Source organism: Eulemur rufifrons, chromosome 2 (assembly GCF_041146395.1).
Source record: "Eulemur rufifrons isolate Redbay chromosome 2, OSU_ERuf_1, whole genome shotgun sequence".
In the NCBI taxonomy this organism is placed as follows: domain Eukaryota; kingdom Metazoa; phylum Chordata; class Mammalia; order Primates; family Lemuridae; genus Eulemur; species Eulemur rufifrons.
In genome coordinates this window covers 73,513,695-73,519,694 of record NC_090984.1, presented here as the reverse complement: position 1 = coordinate 73,519,694, position 6,000 = coordinate 73,513,695, and the positions used below count along the sequence as shown (strand labels likewise).

General features: G+C 37.5%; 1 long non-coding RNA gene across 1 annotated transcript in view; it reads right to left on the bottom strand.

Moving 5' to 3' along the window:
* Positions 1–279: 279 nt before the first annotated feature.
* LOC138379158 (uncharacterized) overlaps positions 280–6,000 on the bottom strand; it is a 50,105-nt gene continuing 44,384 nt past the window's right edge. The window contains exons 2-3 of the long non-coding RNA XR_011231974.1: positions 1,316–1,438; positions 280–457 (exon numbers count right to left, since the gene is read on the bottom strand). This is a non-coding gene — a long non-coding RNA (uncharacterized lncRNA). The remainder of the gene's footprint in view (positions 458–1,315; positions 1,439–6,000) is intronic.

Sequence of the window (6,000 nt, the reverse complement as noted above, 5' to 3'; positions counted from 1 at the left end):
CTTTCCCGCAATGAGAGAATTACATTTGTTCACAGTTTTACAGAAATTTTCACAAAGCAAACCATAACAAACATTTAAAAGTAAATATATAACAGGCCATAGTCACTGATCATAATACAATAATATTAGAAATAATTTTTTAAATGGTTTGAGACATCTTAATGACTTGAATATTAATTCCTGATCAATGAGAAAAATAATAAACTCTAGAAATTAATGAAAGGGTGAACACCTTACATAAAAATTTACAGGGCTGAGTGCTGTGGCTCATACCTGTAATCCTAGGACTTTGGGAGGATGAGGACGGAGGACCCACTGAGGCCAGGAATTTGAGATCAGCCAGAAGTGATGGCATACACCTGTAGTCCCAGCTACTCAGGAGACTGAGGTGGCAGAATCAATCAAGCCCAGGAGTTTGAGGTCACAGTGAGCTATGATCACACAATTGCACTCCAACCTGGACAAGAGTGAGAGATTGTTTCAAAAAAAAAAAAAAAAAATTATAGAACACAGCAATAGCCACACTTAAAAATTTAGATCCCAAATCCTTTCATTATGAAGAAAAATGACTAAAACTGCAGGAACATTATGCTTACCTTAAGATTTGTTGTTGTTTTTTTTTTTACAAAAAAGCACAAATACCAAAAGAAAATTTTAAGAGTGAATGAATAAAGACAACAGATGTAATTGCTTATATAGGAGGAAAAAGTAGAATTGACAAATAATTCCAAAAGGTGTTTTTTTTTTAAAGACTAAAAAGATAAATAAACCTTTTATGGTCCTGCCTAAAAATGTAAGATAAAACAAATATTAGCAAGTCTAGGAATAAAGAGAAATGTATGATTTCCTAGAGAATACAAATAACTCAGATTCAAACAAGAAAAAAACCCAAAATGACCAAAGAAGAGATTAGAAAGATGACCATTATTTTAAATAATAATTACCAAAAAATGACTTTAAATCGGAGTTCTACCTAACTTTTAAAGAATAATTACAATGTTATTTAAATTATTCCATACCAAATAAAAAGACAAAATATTTCCCAATTCATTTCATGAAGCCAGCATAACTTTATTACCAAAACTTAATTTAAAAATAAATCTAAAAACTATTAATATAAACCTAATTATTTTAGTTACTATGGCTACATTAAAAAATTATCCCAATGCTCAGTGGCCCAAAACAATAATATTTAATTACTCATGAAACTGCTATTTGGACAGGCCTAAGAGGGGACAGCTCATCTCTGCTCCCCTCAGCATTAGCTGGGGTGGCCAAAAGTCTCCAGACTGAAATCATATGAAGGCTCACTCACTAACGTGTGGTGGTTGATGCTGTCAGATGAGTCCACAGGTGGGGCCAGGACAGCTACTCACGGCTTCTGTATGTGGCCTATGCTTCCTCACATCATGGGGGCTGGGTTCCAAGGGTAAGCATCCTGAGAGAGATAGGCAGAAGCAGTATCATCTTTTATGATCTCACTTTGGAAGTCATGTAGTACAGGTTCAAGAGGAGGGGAAATAAACATCTCTTAATGGGAAGAGGCAAGACTCCAGGAGGGCATGTAGGACCAAAAATATTGCTTAGGCCAGTTTTGGAAATATAACATACCACAGTCCACTCTTTGGCTATGAAAGTTCACATCCCCCCAACATGCAAAATATACTCATTCCCTTCCTCAAGACCTAGGACATCAAGCTGAGGTTTGAGGTCCAGATATGAACTTCTTGAGTATAGTTCCTCAAGTACAGCCCCTTAAGTACAGTCCCTCTTGATCTGAAGAGTTGTAAACTGAAAACGATAAATTATATGCCTTCACAAACACCAAATACACAATGGTGGAGCAGGTATAGGATGACTGCTTTAGACACTCCCATTCAAAAAGGGGGAAAGGGAGAGACACAGAAGTTCATTGGTCCATTAAAAGTTTGAAGTCCACCTGGACACACAGTGCTAGTTCTTTGAGTAAGGCTCAGCTGTAATGATTCACTGTGGCTCATGGTTCCCCATTGTAGGCTGTTGGTTCCATCCTCTGCGTCACTCTTCTTTTTTCACAAAATGTACCCATGTTCTGAGAATGCTTCCTGTCTGTAGAAGTTTGAGGTAAAAGGGCCTCTTTTTGTTTTGTACTGTCTCTGTGCTTGTTGGTCCAAGATAATAAAATCCTTTTAAAAACTGTGTGTATCAACAGAGTGAGAAGCAAAGCCCAGACTGGGAGAAAATACTTTCAAAAGACACATCTGATACCTAAAATATACTGTCACCTAAAATATACAAAGAATTCTTAAAACTCAACAATAAGAAAATGAACTTCCCTGTTAAAAAGTAGGCAAAAGATCTGAACAGACACCTCACTATAGAAGATATACAGATGTCAAGTAAGCATATGCAAATATACTCTACATATGTCATTAGGGAATTGCAAATTAAAACAGTATTGAGATATCACTCTACACCGATTATAATGGTGAAAATCCAAAACACTGACGACACCACATGATGGCAAAGATGTGGAGAAACAGGAACTCTCATTCATTGATGGTGAGAATGCAAAATGGTACAGCCACTTTGGAAGACAGTTTAGCAGCTTTTTATACAACTAAACAGACTCTTATCATATGACCCAGCAATCATGTTCCTTGGTATTAATATTTACCCAAATTAGTTGAAAACATGTCTACACAGAAACCTGCAAGTAGATGTTTATAGCAGCTTTATTTACAATTGCCAACACTTGGAAACAACCAAGATGTCCTTCAGTAGGGAATGGATAAACTCTAGTATACCCAGACAATGGAATATTATTCAGCACTTAAAAAGAAATGAGCTATTAAGCCATGAAAAGATATGGAGGAAACTTAAATGCATATTACTAAGTGAAAGTCAATCTGAAAAGGCTACACGCTGCATGACTCCAACTATATGACATCTGGAAAATGAAAAACTATGGGGACAGTAAAAAGATTCATAGTTGTCAAGGATTAGGGGAAAGGAAGGATGACAGGCAGAGCACAGAGGATTTTTAGGGCAGTGAAACTACTTTGTAGGATACTACAATGGTGGAGTCATTACAAACTCGTCAAAACTCATAGAATATACAATACCAAGAATGAACCCTAATGTAAACTATGGACTTGGGGTGATAATGATGTGTCAATGTAGGTTCATTGATTGTAAAATACATACCACTATAGTGAGGGATGTTGACAGTGGGTGAGACTTTGAGGGCAAGGGTGGGCGGGACACACAGGAACTCTATAGTTTCAGCTCAATTTTGTTGTAAACCTAAACTGCTCTTAAAAAATAGTCTATTTAAAACAAAAAATTGTGTGGATTTCTTGTGAATCAATTTATAATTCACTCAATTAGACAAAAGCTGCACCCACAAATCTCTTCAAGATAAGTTCTTGAGCTTCCTGTAAGGGCACTGAGGGATAATGCTCTCAAAATTCTTAGAGGACTTTTTGTTTAATGAGGCATGGCATGTCCTTGAGATTCTTGGAGGGACTATTGTGGTGTGAGGCATGACATTAAATTTCCTGAGGTCTTAACTAAGATTTTTACAATCACTCTCTTGGCTTCATAGTAAACCATGTTTTCCTGACAATACGCTAGATTTTATCTCCTTCCATAAGCCTTTTCATAATTTTAGAATTGTCTGCCATCTGGAGAAACTGGAAAAGAGAAAGCTTTATTTTCAAACTCAACAAGTTCTGCCTCCTTTATATTTAACAATTCTTTTTTTAGCTTACCTCTCTCCTATTATATTTTACTATAAGCAGCAAGGAGCCAGGTAATACCTCAAACCTCTCCCTGGAAATATCCTTATCATGCAATTCATAATAACCATTTGCTACTTTCCACATTACCATAGGTGACAATATTGCCAAACTTCATGTCGTAACCTAACAAGGATCCTCTTTTCTCCAGCTCCCAATGGCATTTTTTCAATTTCCTTTAAACCTTCTCTGACAGGCTCCTTGAGGGCCATCAGGCTTTCACAGTCACATCACTTCTGCCTTTTGTCTCATTCTGTCTTATCTACCTTCAGCCACTGCCACATTTTTAGGTTTCTGTTACGTGGCATCCCACTTGCAGATATCAAAATCTATTTCTTTCTATGTCTACATAATAAATTCTCCCAAAATTTAGTGGCTTAAACCAATAATATGCAATTTGGGCGGGGCTTGGTGAGAATAATTCCTTTCTGCTCCACTCAGCCTAACGGGAGGCAGCTTAAAGGCTGGGGACTAGAATTGTCTGAAGGTTCATCCACATGTCTGGTGGTTGATTCTGGTTTAGTTGAGACCTTAGCTGGGGCTATAAGCCGGAACACCTGAACTGGAAACACCTGAACTGGACTCCCCATGTGGCCTGGGCTTCCTCACAATTTCGAACAGGCCTTGGAAGTCACACAGTGTCACTGCCTCAGCACTCAATTCATTGAGGAAGTCAAAGTCCAGTTCAAATTAAAGGGAGTAGAAATGGATTCTACCTCTTGATGCAAGAAAGTGTCAAGGTTCTAGAAGATCATGCAGGAATGTGGATACTACACTACAGGGGAATACAACTGACCAAACAAAGTGTAACATTCTTAAAGTATAGGTGAACAGGCCAGACACAGTGGCTCACACCTGTACTCCCAGCAATTTGGGAGGCCAAGGTGGGAGGATTGCTTGAGGACAGGAGTTCAAGATTAGCCAGGGCAACATAGTGAGACCCCCATCTCTACAAAAAATAGAAAAATTAGTCCAGTGTGATGGCACATGTCTATAGTACCAGCTACTCAGGAGGCTGAGGCAGGAGGACCTCTTGAGCCCAGGAGTTGGAGATTGTAGTGAGCTATGATGATGCCATTGCACTCCAGCCTGGGTGACAGAGCGAGACTCTGTCTTAAAATAAAAAACAAGTATAAATAAAATCTAACAACTTATCAAATTAATATTACCCTATGACCAAGTAACACATATTCTAGGAATATAAATTATTTCAAGATCAGGAACTATGAAAATATAATTCATGAACTTCATTAATGAACTGATATATTGAAAATATATATCATAAACAAAATCATATACAAATGATAGATCTGAGGGGACAGTATTAGGAACACAAATGAGAAAGGATTATTACCCGTAACATAGAAAGTACTCTTACTTTTTGTAAGAAAAAATGCACAAGTTAATAAAAAATTAGGCAATGAATATAAATAGGCAATTTATACTAAATCAAATACAAAAACATGAGAAGATACTCAAACTCACTAAAAGAAAAATGTAAAATAAAGTAATGAGAAATTCCTTTACACCCATCGGATTGGCAAAAATTAAAAAGAGCTATAAAATCTAAATTGGTAGGATGTGGTAAAAGAGGGCTCTCATATATTGCTGATGATAATGTGAAGTGTTGAAGAATTTTTGGGAAGCAATCTGACAATCTATTAGAAATTAAATTGCAGATATATTCCCACCCAGCAGCCCCTTCCTGGAAATCCATCCAACTGAAATACAAGCCCCAGCATTTGAAGACATAAGTACAAGGAACAAGGAAAAAAGTGAATTGGTGAATGGCCAAATATAGTATATCCAAACCAGGGAATATTATGTAGACTTTAAAAACAATGAATCAGAGCTAAACCATATCTTGGCAGGACTTCCATAAAATATTGTTTGTTTGGTTTTTTATTGAGACAGGGCCTCACTCTGTTGCCAGTGCTATTAATAAAATACAGTGGTGTCATCATAGTTCACTGCAACCTCAAACTCCTGGGCTAAAGCAATCCTCCTGCCTCAGCCTCCCAAAAAGCTGGGACTATAGGCATGCCACCATGCTCAGCTAATTTTTTTTTTTTTTTTTTTTTTTTTTTGAGACAGAGTCTCACTGTTGCCCAGGCTAGAGTGAGTGCCGTGGCGTCAGCCTAGCTCACAGCAACCTCAAACTCCTGGGCTCAAGCGATCCTCCTGCCTCAGCCTCCCGAGTAGCTGGGACTACAGGCATGCA